The sequence below is a fragment of the Lutra lutra genome, chromosome 17 (genome assembly GCF_902655055.1).
Source record: "Lutra lutra chromosome 17, mLutLut1.2, whole genome shotgun sequence".
In the NCBI taxonomy this organism is placed as follows: Eukaryota; Metazoa; Chordata; class Mammalia; order Carnivora; family Mustelidae; genus Lutra; species Lutra lutra.
Genome location: NC_062294.1, coordinates 44,125,418 through 44,140,715, shown reverse-complemented (window position 1 = coordinate 44,140,715; position 15,298 = coordinate 44,125,418). Strand labels below are relative to the sequence as shown.

General features: G+C 39.4%; 1 protein-coding gene across 3 annotated transcripts in view; it reads right to left on the bottom strand.

The window, feature by feature from the left end:
- Nucleotides 1-15,298, bottom strand: part of ZNF260 (zinc finger protein 260) — a 120,108-nt gene that overhangs the window by 6,446 nt on the left and 98,364 nt on the right. Inside the window, exons 1-2 of one of the 3 annotated variants that reach the window (XM_047709530.1) lie at nucleotides 14,810-15,056; nucleotides 11,789-11,997 (exon numbers count right to left, since the gene is read on the bottom strand). The exons of 1 other annotated variant lie outside the window; for it this stretch is intronic. The gene's annotated coding sequence lies outside the window, so the exon portion shown is untranslated. Of the gene's footprint in view, nucleotides 1-11,788; nucleotides 11,998-14,505; nucleotides 14,608-14,809; nucleotides 15,057-15,298 lie in introns of those variants that run through there. One more of the 3 variants, XM_047709529.1, reaches the window with a different exon arrangement.

The following is a 15,298-nucleotide window of genomic DNA, read 5'->3' as shown; positions in this document are numbered from 1 at the left end:
AATAGACTCTTTATTTCAAACCTAGTCTACCATTATAAAAGAAAGCATAGATACAAGTAACATTCACAGATACATGTAGCTTAAACTGCTTTTATTTTATATATATATATATATATATATATATATGTATATATATATTTTTAACAGCATGAAGCCCAATGTGGGGCTTGAACTCACAACCCTGAGATTAAGACCTGAGCTGAATCAACAGTTGGACACTTAACTGACTCAGGTGCCCCTTAAACTGCTTTTATTTATTTATTTATTTAAAAAAATATTTTATTTATTTATTTGACAGAGATCACAAGTAGGCAGAGAGGCAGGCAGAGAGGGGGAAGCAGGCTCCCCGCAGAGCAGAGAACCCGATGTGGGGCTCGATCCCAGGACCCTGAGATCATGACCTGAGCCGAAGGCAGAGGCTTTAACCCACTGAGCCACCCAGGCGCCCCCTTAAACTGCTTTTATTTTATTTTATTTTTTATTTATTTATTTTTTTAAAAGATTTTATTTATTTGACAGAGATCACAAGTAGGCAGAGAGGCAGGCAGAGAGAGAGGAGGAAGCAGGCTCCCCGCTGAGCAGAGAGCCCGATGCGGGGCTCGATCCCAGGACCCTGGGATCATGACCTGAGCCGAAAGCAGAGGCTTTAACCCACTGAGCCACCCAGGCGCCCCTTAAACTGCTTTTAAATGTAACTTCGTACACTTTATAAATAAGTAAAATAAAACAAAGAACAGGTGTCAAACAGGATGAAAGGACAAAAACATAAAATTCGGCGAGCCTAGGACGAAGGGAATTGAAGAGAATGAAGGGAAATGAAAAGAATTATTGTTAAAAAAGGATGTGTGGTTAAATAAGATTTAGTATCTTTCTGAAACTCCATTAAAATGACAGTTAAGAGATGAAGGGCATATACTCATAAACATTAAGAGGTTGAGGAGATATCAGTGGATGAAAAGTTTTAGGAAATTTTGAAAAGAAAGCAAATAACTATAAATTAACAGCAGAATCGAATGACTTAAATAGAAGGCCAGCAGAGGGGGATGACACCTAGAACCAAGGTAATTTGGGACACAGCTGGTAACACAAAGGCTCTGTAACTGGAGAGACTGGGTGAGAATGGAAGGGGAGACTTATACAAATGATAAAAGCAGCAACTAATGGTATAAATGGGAGGCTCCAAATTTAGTGATGACAGGCATAGAAGATCAGAGTAACATATTAAAAAGAAGGTAATGAGTAAAAGTTCACATGCAGACTAGGGTCCCAACCCCTTTCTACTGCTGCTTGTTAGAAATGCTGGTGGCTGCTGGCTGGTGTCAGGCAATGGAAGGGTTCTTTTCTGAAAAAATGAGAAGACCATGAGAACATTTATAGATATTAACATATGGAGTCATATAAAAGAAACATCAAAATATCTGACTGAATGATGCACAGCAAAGCCCACCATTTTATAAGCCCCAACTGTGCACAGAGATTACAATATTATTTCAGGTACCTCATTGTTAAATATTAATATAGCACTAAAGATCACAAAAATTTGATGAAAGCTCTAAGGTGAAAGATAGATCAAAACAAACAGGAAAAAAAAAACTAAAGGAACAAAAGAACACACATACAATATTATAATTAGTATTACAGAAAGCTAAGAGGTTGTATAGCACTGAAATATTAACAGGGTTTTATAAAGAAGTGCTTTTTGCAAATAAGCAATATGATGTTGACCTAAAATATTCAATAGCTTTGGTGGAAAAAATTTCCAGGAAATCTCCCAGAATCAAAAAAGGAAGAATGGAAAGAACAAAGGGACAAAGAAATAATGATTGGAAATGTGTGGGTTAGTAAAGGCATTTAGGAGGTTCAACATTTCCTTAAAGGAGTTCCAGAGAAAATACAAAGGAAAATGAATGCAGGAAATTTTCTGGATCCCTGCATGTTAACAATCTGACTATATATATAAATGACGTATTTTAGAAGATTTTCTTTTATTTGTTTTAGAAAGAAAGAGAGGATGGGGAGGGGCATAGGGAGAAAAGAAACTTAAGCAGACTCCACGCTGAATGCAGAGCCCGACCGGGGGCTTGATCTCAGAACCCTGCGATCCCTACCTGAGCTGAAACCAAGAGTTGGACACTTAACCAACTGTACCACCCAGGTGCCCCTAAAGTATTTTATTTTTATGTAATCTCTCCACCCATTGTCAGGCTCACACTTACAACCCTGAGATCATGAGTGACATGTCCTACCAACTAAGCCAGCCAGTTGCTCCCAAGCTGATATTGTTTTAAAATGGTTAAATCAAAAGTAGGCAAAATAGCTGTATAAAATGTGGGAATAAACACCAGTAGACTCAGTTAAATGAGTTGGAAGTAGTTGCCTATGTGGGGCAGGAAGGATGGAGCAAATAAAACTATAATCCTATTTCACATTAAAAAAAAAAAAAGTATTTTATTTATTTAATATCTACACCCCACGTGGGACTTGAACTCATAATCCTGAAATCAAGAGTTGTACACTGCTCTGACTGAGCCAGCCAGGTACCCCCTATTTCACTTTTACAGGCCCCAATTCGTTATATCTACAGAGATGTCCTTGACTTGAGCCTTTCAACTTGAACTGACCTATAATTGTACAGTAACTATAGACTTTGCTCTTTTTATCTGGTTGCAATTGAGTTTCACATGGCTAAACAAAGTACACATAGATTTAGTGAAAAAAAGGAAAATGGGCCAGAAAAGTCATTTTTGCTTTGAAATCTGCTTTACTGCAGTATTTTGATGATTGATACTATCATTTCTAGATACAGAAACTGTTACTGCCATCAATTTCAGTTTTGCTTTCCTTTCCTTTCATTATGCCTGAAATAAGTGGCACCAAAGCTCTTTTGTGAAGAGCTCTTTTCTTGTCCTCCCTCGGAATTCTTTATTTTATAATTGCTTCCTGTCCACTAAGTGGAAATCTTCCATGTGATCCTGATCTGTCTTGTCCCTCTCAAAATTTTAGCTTCATTTTTTCTTTTTTTTGAAAGATTTCATTTTAAAGATTTTATTTTTAAGCAATCTTTTAAAAATTTATTTATTTATTATTTGACAGAGAGAGAGAGAGAGAGAGAGAGAGTGAGAGAGAGGGAGACAGACAGACAGCGAGAGGGGAACGCGAGCAGGAGGAATGGGAGAGGGAGAAGCAGGCTTCCTGCTGAGCAGGGACCCTGATGCACCCAAAGTGGGGCTCAAACTTACAAACCTGAGATCAAAGTCCCGTGCTGTATGGACTGAGCCAGCCAGGTGCCTCTCCTGAATTTCTTATGAACCATTGCAAGAACTGACTCTAGTAGTACACTATCCCTCATATCAATGCTATAATTTACATAATTAGAAAACAAAAGCCCTCAACCTTTACTCTATGTCATATGCAAAAACTCACTCAAACTGAAACGAAGACCTCAAATAAGTGTTAAAACTATTCATATAAAAAGAAAAAATGGTAGACTTCATCAAAATTAAAAACTAATGCCCTTCAGGGGCGCCTGGGTGGCTCAGTCATTAAGTGTCTGCCTTTGGCTTAGGTCATGATCCCAGGGTCCTGGGATCAAGCCCCACATCGGGCTCCCTGCCCAGTGGGAAGCCTGCTTCTCCCTCTTCCACTCCCCCTGCTTGTGTTCCCTCTCTCACTGTGTCTCTCTCTGTCAAATAAATAAAATCTTAAAAACAAACAAACTAATGCCCTTCAAAAACACAGTTAACAAAAAACTCAAAAAGATAAACAATCTAGTTTTTAAAATGGGCAAAAGACTAGAACAGACATTTCACAACATCAGATATATGGATGACCAATAAGTACATTAGACGTTCATTTTAACTAGTGATCAGAAATGCGTATTAAAATCTCAGTAAGGGGTGCCTGCGAGGTTTAGTCGGTTAAGTGTCTGCCTTTTGCTCAGGTCATGACCTCAGGGTTCTGGGATCAAGTCCCATCTCAGTCTCCCTGCTCAGCGGGGAGTCTGCTTCTCACTCTGCCCCTACCCCCTGTTCATTCTCCCTCTGTCTCTCTCTCCAATAAATAAATAAAATCTTAAAAAAAAACCCAAAACTCAGTGAGATCCATTACACACTCGCTAATATGGCTAAAGCTAAAACAACTGCCAAACCAAAGTGTGAGACTGTGAAGCAACTAGAACTCTGAATGATGGGAGTAGTAGGTGGGGATGAAAAATGGTTCAACTACTTCGGAACACAATCTGAGAGTATTTTATAAAGTTAAATATACACTTACTATTCTATGTACCAATCCCACTCCTAGTCATTTATTTAAGAAAAATTAAAGATTTATTTATTTATTTGACAGAGAGATCACAAGCAGGCAGAGAGGCAGGCAGAGAGAGAGAGGAGGAAGCAGGCTCCCCGCTGAACAGAGAGCCCGACGCGGGGCTCGATCCCAGGACCCTGAGATCACGACCCGAGCCAAAGGCAGCGGCTTAACCCACTGAGCCACCCAGGCGCCCCTATTTAAGAAAAATTAATACGTATGTTTGCACAAAGACTTAGTATATGAATGTTCATAATGGCATTATTCATAATAGCCCAAAATGGAAATAATCTAAATGTCTATCAACTGGTGGATAGACAAATTATGTCCATACTTATAATAATAGCAATAAAAAGGAATGAAATATTAATCTAAACAACATGAAGTAATTTCAAAAAAGTTAAAGAAATTAAATGTTAACGATTAAGCAGTACATGACATTTATATTGAAATTCTAGAAATAGCAAGCTATTGAACATAAAGCCAATTACTGATCACCAGGGATGGGGGAGGGGCATGGTTCAACTGCAAAAGGGCACAAAGAACCATTGATGAATCTGTTCTGCATGTTTGTTTCGGTGTACGTTTTTTGACTATACACGGTTACCAAATTTATCAAATAATATGCTTAAAGGAGGGGGTGACTTTTATGTAAATTAATCCTCAATAAAGCTGAACGTAAATCCACACTTGAAGCTCTGTAACAATCACTAATTATTTAATAATCATTTTGCTTGTGCTTAAGACTGCAGATCCAAAGGATAAAATACTGGCCTTTCTCTCAATGAGCTCCAATGTATGTCTTAAATATGAAGCAGAAATATAAGAGAGTGTGTATTTAGGATCCTGTTGCTCTGGAAGCTATAATCTGGTATGGGAGTAGAGAGATTAGAGAGACTGGGCTGAAAGTGATAATGATACATTTTAATAAAAATGAGGCTCAAGGGTAAACCATGGATAGGACTTTGATAGATTGATTACTGCACAATCAAAGACAAAAATGCAAATAATTTCATATATATGAAGGGGAAGGTAAGAAGGATGAGGCTGGTCCTATTTAAAACTAGAATAATGGGGCGCCTGGGTGGCTCAGTGGGTTAAGCCGCTGCCTTCGGCTCAGGTCATGATCTCAGGGTCCTGGGATCGAGTCCCACATCGGGCTCTCTGCTCAGCAAGAAGCCTGCTTCCCTCTCTCTCTCTCTCTGCCTGCCTCTCCGTCTACTTGTGATCTCTCTCTGTCAAATAAATAAATAAAATCTTAAAAAAAAAAAATAAATAAAACTAGAATAATAATCGCAATCACCAACTGTGTGGTAAAGAGAGGAGGGACACTGAAAACATACTAATGTATAAAATACACATAACTCCTTAGTGGGGGCTAAAGAAATGAAGGATGAAGACTAAGAAAGATACGAATGTAAAGGCAACCAAGAGAATATTATTAAATAATAAAATATAATAAGCTTTCCAAATTTTCAGGAGGAAAGACATAGAAAGACAAGGAAATCAAAGATCCTACAATAAAGGATAAAAAAGATGAGGTCAAATTTAAAATGGAATGTATAACATTGAATATGACAACCAATACTAACCATATTGTTCCTCTCAATAAATACAACTAAAATAAAAATATTAAAAAAAAAACTATAACAGACACATACAGAAAATTCTCAAGTCCTAGCACATATCTACAAAATCAGAAAATCTACCAGTAAGGCCCAGTAATCTGTATTTAACAAGCCCTCCAAATGATTTTAACACATGTTAAGGTTTAACAACTGATATATAGCAAAATGCACCTAAACTCTATACATACAAGTTATATATCTGATATGCTGAAAATAAAGAATAAAGATAAAAGGAGATAATCATGAATACATAAACCACAGAAATCCAAGACATAAAAACACATTACTGAGAACACTACCATTTCTCAAGCATCAAATCCATAAGATAGAATATATTAAAAATAGGAACATTAAATAAAAACATATACTAATATGTGGTGCATGAGTGGCTCAGTGGGTTAAGCCTCTGCCTTCGGCTCAGATCATAATCTATGGGTTCTGGGATAGAGCCCCATGTCGGGCTCTCTGCTCAGCATGGAGCCTGCTTCCCCCCACTTCTCTCTCTGCCTGCCTCTCTGCCTACTTGTGATCTCTGTCAAATAAATAAATAAACTCTTTAAAAAAATACTAATTTATAACATAGAGCTAATCAGTTTTAAAACCACCTTTTTAGGGATGCCTGCATTGCTCAGTCGGTTAAGCGGCTGCCTTTGGCTTGGGTCATGATCCCAGGGTCCTGGGATCAAGTCCTGAATCGGGCTCCTTGTTTGGCTGGGAGCCTGCTTCTCTATCTGCCTATGCCTGCTTATGCTCTCTCTCTCTCTGACAAATAAATAAATAAAATCTTAAAAAAAAAAAAAGACAAAAAACACCTTTTAAAAGGCTCAAAGAAGGGGGCCTGGGTGGCTCAGTGGGTTAAAGTCTCTGCCTTCGGCTCAGGTCATGATCTCAGGGTCCTGGGATAGAGCCCCACATCGGGTTCTCTGCTCAGTGGGGAGCCTGCTTCCTCCTTTCTCTCTCTCTGCCTGCCTCTCTGCTTACTTGTTATCTCTCTCTGTCAAATAAATAAAATCTTTAGAAAAAAAAAAAGGCTCAACACTCTTAAAATCAGCCCATACAGTATGCCTATAAAACCTCAAATAGGGGCACCTGGGTGGCTCAGTGGGTTAAAGTCTCTGCCTTCAGCTCAGGTCATGATCCCAGGGTCCTGGGATGGAGCCCCGCATCGGGCTCTCTACTCAGCAGGGAGCCTGCTTCCTCCCCTCTCTCTCTCTGGCTGCTTCTCTGCCTACTTAAATAAATCTAAAAAAAAAAAAAAAAAAAAACCCTCAAATAGTCCACAATGTGGAAAAGATTGGACAAAATACTTGACTAAAAAAAATTACAACAGAAAAACAGAAATTTGGAGGCACCTGGGTGGCTCAGTGGGTTAAGCCTCTGCCTTCAGCTCAGGTCATGATCCCAGGGTCCTGGGATCAAGCTCCGCATCAGGCTCTCTGCTCAGCAGGGAGCCTGCCTCCCCCTCTCTCTCCACCTGCCTCTCCCTACTTGTGATCTCTGTCTGTCAAATAAATAAATAAAATCTTTAAAAAAAAAAAAAGAAAGAAAAACAGAAATTTTCACTTATAAATTTCAAAATGTACTGGCTTCAAAAAATGCTTTGGGCAAAGAGAAAATTAAAAAAAACTGCAGAATATTCAGAAATATTCAGAAAATTTCAGAAAGAAATATGTATCAGAGCCCATAGAATACGTTTGAAAAAATGACTATATAAGTTTTGACATAAATATTTACATTATTTTAAAAACAACATAAAGTAAGCATTCAAACTAGGGAAATTACAATAAGGAAACGTAACTATAGTAAGAACAGAAAAATTGGGTGGCTCATTTGGCTGTGTCTGACTCTTATTTTCAGCTCAGGTCATGATCTCAAGGTCATGAGATTGAGCTCTGCAGGGCTCTGTGCTGAGCAAGGAGCCTGCTTGGGATTCTCTCTCTCTCTCTTTGCCCCTGCCTCCACCACATGGCTCTCTTACTCCCTCCAAAAAATAAATTAATAAAAAGAAAAACAAAAAATTTTAAAGATAAATTAATTATTACAAACAGAAAAACGGAAGTTATAATAAATTCATAAGTTGATTCTTAGGGAAAAACTAAAGAGTTGAATAAAAGCAAAATTACAAAAATAAAAAATGATTATTTGGAAATAACAGTAGATAGCAAAAGACTGTAGATTATTTGCTCAACTCCATGCAAATAAATTTGAAAACCAAATATAACCTATGAAACCTGAGACCAGAAAAGACAGAAGTCCTAAACAGCAAAGGAAACATAGGAAAAAAATAAAAAATAGAGACAATTTTTAAAGTATTTTATCACCGCAAAGACCAAGGCATAGATGGTTCAACCATAGATGGTTCAAACAACATAGATGGTTCAACATTACTAATGTTTTACAGTAACAGCATTTATTTAAAAATTTCTAACTCATTATATTTGCAAAAGAATGATGCAGAACAGATCAGGACATAACCCACTGTAGTCCTAGTAAAAGAAAACACCTAGGTGGCTCAGTCCGTTGAGTGTATGACTCTTGTTTCAGCTCAGGGTCTTGAGATCGAGCCCTGCATGGGACTCTGTGCTCAAGCGCAGTCTGCTTGTCCCTCTCCTTCCCCTTCTTCTCCTCCCCTCACTCGTGCTCTTTCTCACATAAAAAAATAAAATCTTCAATAAAAGGGGTACCTGGGGGGCTCAGTGGGTTAAGCCTCTGCCTTTGGCTCAGGTCATGATCTCAGGGTTTTGGGATCGAGCCCTGCATTGGGCTCTCTGCTCAGCAGGGAGCCTGCTTCCCCTTCTCTCTCTCTGCCTGCCTTTCTGCCTACTTGTGATCTCTGTCTGTCAAATAAATAAATAAATAAAATCTTTAAAAGAAAAAAAATCTTCAAAGAAAAAAAAGGGAAAAGAAAACAGGAATAATATCTTGTTGGTAACTAAAACTCCTTAAATTTTTATAGGGATGACATCAATATACTTCATACAGATTGATCAGAATTGAATTTTTCATACTGTAAATTTTTTTTTTAGATTTATTTATTTTAGAGAGCAAAACAGAGAATGAGTGAGCTAAGGGGGAAAGGAAGAGTGAGAATCTCAAGTTGACTTCACTGAGTGTGGAGCCCAACACAAGGCTCGAACTCACCACATGATCAAGACCTGAGCCAACATCAAGTCAGACCCTTAACTGACTGAGCCACCCCAAGTGCCCCTCATACTGTAAAATTCTGAACTGAACTAGGCAACATCATCTGAAAACCAGGCAAAATGGTTGTTTCAATAGCATTTAACTTTTGGTTTAAAAAATATTTTCAAAATAGAAATCAATATAACCTAATGCTAAGCAAACTACTTTTGTGCTGTAATGTCTGATCTGGGTAGTCGCAGCAGAGATCCTATGGTCTACAAAGCCTTACGTATTTACTATCTGGACCTTTACAGAAAAAGTTTATTGGCTTCTTGCCCTACATGGTGATTTCTTCCTTCTCTACCTGGCTGGAACCAGGAATGCACTGTTGATCCCGTTTCAACCACAACTGAATGATAAAAGAGACAACCTGGAAGAAATCTGGATCCTTAAAGAACCACAAAGACCAAAGTGACCATGCAGCTCTTCACCACTCACCACATTAACTGTTATATGACCTGGAAATCAATTCTTATATTCCTTGAAGCAGTACATTTAGGGTTTATTATAGTCACTTAGCTTTACCATGACTGATACACTTTTTAGTCGCATGCTTTACAACATCATGTATCTGCGGAAGCCTGGCTCAACTCAGGCATTTGTTGTAGCAGAAAGTAGTCATAGACAATAAGAAAATGAATGGACAAGATGCACTGTAGGTGGCCATATTTCAGTATTCCTAAAAACACGTACTAGGATGTAGTTTGCCAACCCCTACTCTAACAAGTCACCATTTCCACAGAATATAGTTAAGAGTTTGCTTGACATTTTTGCATTCTGATATAATATTTTGAAAATATTTAATCACTAGTTTGGACCTCTTCCCTCAACTGACTCACATATCCACTTGCCACTCAAAATCTGCACTTGGATATCTAACAGGGGTCTAATTTACCCTGCCCCAGACCAAACTCTTGTTCTTTCAAATGAATTCCCCCTAAATTCTTCTCACCTCATTAAATAGCAACCTCATTTTTCCACTTGCTCAAGCTCTGAACAACTGTCTTCTAGATCACACACCTATTACATCTCTGTGTCCTGTTGGCTTTATCTTCAAATTATGGTTAGCATTTGGCCATTTCTCATAATCCTCACTCACTAGGACCACCAAAGTGTAAGCCACATCATGCCTTGACTGGACTATTTAATAGGCTCCTCATTGTTCTTCCAACTTTTGCCTTTGCCTCTTTATAACTCCTCTAAACACAGCAACAGCTGTTTATTCTTGTCACAGTTAAATCATGTCATTGTTCTGCTTGAAAGCCTCCTTGTATACTCATAAACACAATTAGAAAAATACACAGTTGGGGCGCCTGGGTGGCTCAGTGGATTAAGCCGCTGCCTTCGGCTCAGGTCATGATCTCAGGGTCCTGGGATCGAGTCCCACATCGGGCTCTCTGCTCAGCGGGGTGCCTGCTTCCCTCTCTCTCTCTGCCTGCCTCTCCGTCTACTTGTGATCTCTCTCTGTCAAATAAATAAATAAAATCTTTAAAAAAAAAAAAGAAAAAGAAAAATACACAGTTAATAGTGCTGCTTTTGGGGAACAGAAATGGAGAAGTGAGGGCCAGGATTGAGAAGACAAACCCATTATTTTACTTTTCTATTAAATATATGTATTGGGCTTTATTATTTTATTTTTTCATTTTTTTAATTTTTAAAGATTTTATTTATTTATTTGACAGAGAGAGAGAGAGATCACAAGTAAGCAGAGAGGCAGGCAGAGAGAGAAGGGGAAGCAGGCTCCCCGCTGAGCAGAGAAGCCGATGCGGGGCTTGATCCCAGGACCCTGAGATCATGACCTGAGCTGAAGGCAGTGGCTTAACCCACTGAGCCACCCAGGTGCCCCTATGTATTGGATTTTAAATTTATTTCTTCTTAAAATAACAGAGAGGTAAAGTCATAGGACTTCAAATTTGTTCAAATAGAACAAAAAAAAATAGGATAAGGGGGTAAAATTCAACTCTGAGATATATAACAATGGAAGCAGGGAGAAATGATAGAAAGTTAAATTTTATTAGAATTTTTCTTCTTCTTCTTTTTTTTTTTTTTTAAAAGAGAGAGAGGGCAAGCAGGGGATTAGAGGGGGAGAGGGAGAGACGGAAACTCCCTCCCAGGCAGGTTCCATTGTCCAGCGTGGAATCCAGTGCCGGTCCTATCCCATGACCCTGAGATCATAACCTGAGCCAAAATCAAGAGTTGGATGATCAACCGCCTAAGCCACTAAGGCATCTGTAGAACGTTTAATTTTAAAGAAAAGAATCTACATGCTAAGATCTGAAAGATACAGGTCTTGTAATCCTTGGCAAGATGACTGAATGCTTAAGGAGTCTAGATATCTAAAGGGAAGTAAAAAATGAAGAATATTAGTGAAAGGGAGAACACAACATGTAAGCTGTAAAATTTATCAAACTGAGAATACAAATGAAGAGGCTGGCATCCAGAAGAGAGGTTAGAAGGGCAACCAGTCCCCCAGAATCTGAGAGAAAAAGAGCACTGATAAGCAAGTGTATCTGGAAATGTTATTTAGATATCTAAAGAATTTCAGCAACTGTTACTCCAAAAGACAAGAGCTGATAAGACAACTGCCTCAAAAAAATTTTCAGAGGTTGCAGGTTGAGTAACTCTAATGAGCCTTTATCCCATTGACACCTGTTGGCTTCTTTCTTACTCACCTGGATAGCACCTCCTTTACATTTCTCTCTCAGACATCTGTTGATCTTGTTAAACTGGCACCTTAAACTTCTAAACAATGACACAGGACTTGGACGTTATTGTTGAGGGTCAAAGCAGCATCCCATAATTCAGGTTGAGGCCATAGGACTCCTGGAAATTTTAAAGGACGAGGCAAGTGCAGTTCCTGTGGATCCACGAGGAAGATGGCCTGTGAAAAAGAACAAAGTAATAATGACCCTTTGGCTTAGAAGCTGGTGCATACGCATACATGTGACCACATGGAAAAAGAGAGTATTTATACTCTGCATCCCAGACCAAAGCCATCATGCCATTTAAAGGCCCCACACAGGGGTGCCTGGGTGGCTCACTCGGTTAAGCACCAGCCTTCAGCTCAGGTCATGATCTCAGGGTCCTGGGATCGAGTCTGCATCGGGCTCCCTGCTCTTCGGGGAGCCTGCTTCTTCCTCTCCCTCTGTCCCTTCCCCCTGCTTGTGTGTGTGTGTGCTCTCTAATAAATAAAAATTTTTTTAAAAAGGCTCCACACAGGGACGCCTGGGTGGCTCAGTTTGTTAAGCAGCTGCCTTCGGCTCAGGTCATGATCCCAGCGTCCTGAGATCGAGTCCCACATCGGGCTCCTTGCTTGGCGGGGAGCCTGCTTCTCCCTCTGCCTCTGCCTGCCATTCTGTCTGCCTGTGCTCGCTCGCTCTCCTCTCTCTCTGACAAATAAATAAAATCTTTAAAAAAACAAAAAAAAGGCTCCACACATTTCAGAAATGGGAAACGTCATTTTCAGGGATTTAGGTGATACAGAGAAATTACAAGACTGAGTTGTTAGAGTTCTACAGAATCACAACCTAAACAGGTACCTTGGAATAGGTACCACTTGTGGCCTTGCTCCTGATTGAATAGTCACAGTTTTGAATATCCTTTTCCCCTATGAAAACATTTTTCTCATAAATCTGAAGTCATCAACCTTAAATGATATGGATAAAATGTAAAGGAAGTTATTCATGTATTCTTCATGGTCAGAGTTCTTAAAATTTTTAGCTGCCTAATATTTTACCTAGGTTATGTTACTCTAGGAGGAATTAAATATTTTAAGTGCTCTATAATTACATGGTCATTCACTGATTCAGCAAACATACATATTTATCATTGATTTTGTATAATTAAGAAATCTGGGCCTCCAATTTGTAATGGGTTATGACAGACAAGAATCAGACTTACTCAAAAGCTCTTCCCTTACTCAAATATAAAAGTCTTCGAATCTGGCTGGACAGTGTCATGAACTGACAAAACAGATAATACAAAAGGGAAATGGATGGAGGCAGGAGATATCAGTACTGACATTTTGGGCATAAAGAGTTTGAGGTTCCTGTGCAACCTTAAGGTGGAGCTGTCCATTAGGTAATTTGGATATGTGAGTAAGTGGACATTTGTTAGTCACCTGTCACCTGAGGCCACAGCAATGGAATTTTGTTCTTAGAGGTAAATATATATATGTATATATCAAAGTGAGAAAATTAGGAACACTAATAATTAAGGGACAAACGGGGGATGGTTATTCCTTGGTTTTGACTGGAATTATACAAATGAATAGTATATTGGAAGTCAAGGAAACATTAAAAAATGAGACAATGGTAAACATCTGAAAAGTAATGGAGTGAACACAGAAACCTAATTCCTCCATTCCAGTTAAAAATGGGAATCTACAAACAGGCAAGCAAAAATGTGTTTCTAACCCTTGCCCTAGCTGTTCCATCTCCCTCCTCATCAACCTTTTTTATTTTCTGTGTAAACTTCAGAAGTTTCTTTATGCACCTACAAATATACATTCTTATTCCCACTTATTAAAAAGGTAGTATATATTACCAAACAGGCACTTAGCTTTCTTCACGAAACAAAATACCTTGCAGACTTTTTAAATCTAAGATATGACATATATTTCCATTTGCTCAAGTCATCTTTTGGGTTTAGTGTTATATGGATTTTATGTATTTCTTGTTTATCCCAAGGTGCTTTGATTTGCTGCTATTGTAAATAAAGTACTGTCTTCTTAAATATTACTGATTATTTTTTGTATATACCAAAGATATTATTTGTGTATATGAGTTTTTGTACCGTGATACTTTTTCATTTTATTGAAAATTACGTTAAGTGTGATAGAATACTGAAAGAAAGTGTCGTTTTAGATAGAAGAAAATTTGTTTCATTACATTTACAAAGGCCATTTGGTCTGGGGAAAACCTGGTCAAATTACGAGTCACTGCCACGTCGCTAAGAAACAAAGAAGTCTTAAATCAGTTACTTGATATCTATGCACCAAAGACAGGACAACACCCTTCACAATTCTGTGCTGTCTACACTACTAGAAACTAGCTCTAAAAGCCCCTCCTTAGTCCAGGGCTTCTCAAAGCTGCCTCACCAAAGTTCCTCCAAAGAATTACGAAAAGTCCATGCACAGGGGGAGTCCAGTAATTCAGTAACAAGTTTTTCGGAAATATTTACTTTTAAAAATTGTTAATACTGATTTTGTTTCCTACTCCTCAATGAGCCTGCCTTTATATAAAAATTGCTTTAAAAATTATTCCCTCTCGATGTCTTAGCTATTTTCCTTTCTTTCAGAAAAACGGATACTCCGGGAAGATACGTCTTTATTATCATTATTTTAGAAACGAGAAAAGTGAGGTTGAGGTTGCTACCCCATAAAGCTCACCATGCCATCCATCCTCACAAACTTGGAACCACACAATCCTCACGCAAGTTGTACCCCTACAACCTTCTCACACCCTCCGTAACTCACCCGCGAACTCGCCCCAGTTTCCTCCTGTGCCCCTGCCCCCATCCGCACAGGCTTTGAACACTGCACGTCACAGGAAGCGATTCCTCCCCTTCAGCCACCTCAGCCCTATCGCGGGTTCTAAGAATCCTCCCCGACAGCCTCCCTAACGGGATTCTGAGCCCAGAACCCCAGGTCCCACGCCCAGATCTGCGCCTTGCGAGGCCGAAACCACACTCACCCGCAGACAAAGACGACTATGGCGAGCCAGAAAGTCTGCGCCTGCGCACTCCTTGGGCTGGCTAGCACTCCCAGAGGTCTCCTGGGTTCCGTCGGGCTCAGTACCGGACAGAAACTGTGGGTATTGGCCGGTCCTCCGCTTTTCTGACTGCGGACTACATTTCCCATAAGTTCCAGGGGTTCGAGCGCGCTTTTCGCGCTTTCTTTCCTGCGCCAGAGTTTGTGGGACTGTCTCCCTGAGTCAGAGGACGCAGTTTAATAATCTACGTCTTTTAAGTCTACCTTTGGAAGAGGGCAGTGGTGTGCCTTGGGGTTTAATAAACTCAGTCCAAGCATGTCGGGCTTACGCCAAGTAGGAGCCAAGGTGTAAGGCCGAAACATTTCGGGGCGCAGTTCAGGGTGGGCGAGTGTCGGGCGTACTCTCCGACACGACTCTAGCCGGCTACCTTCTTCTCCATCACTAGTGCGGAGCTTAACTACATTTCCCAGG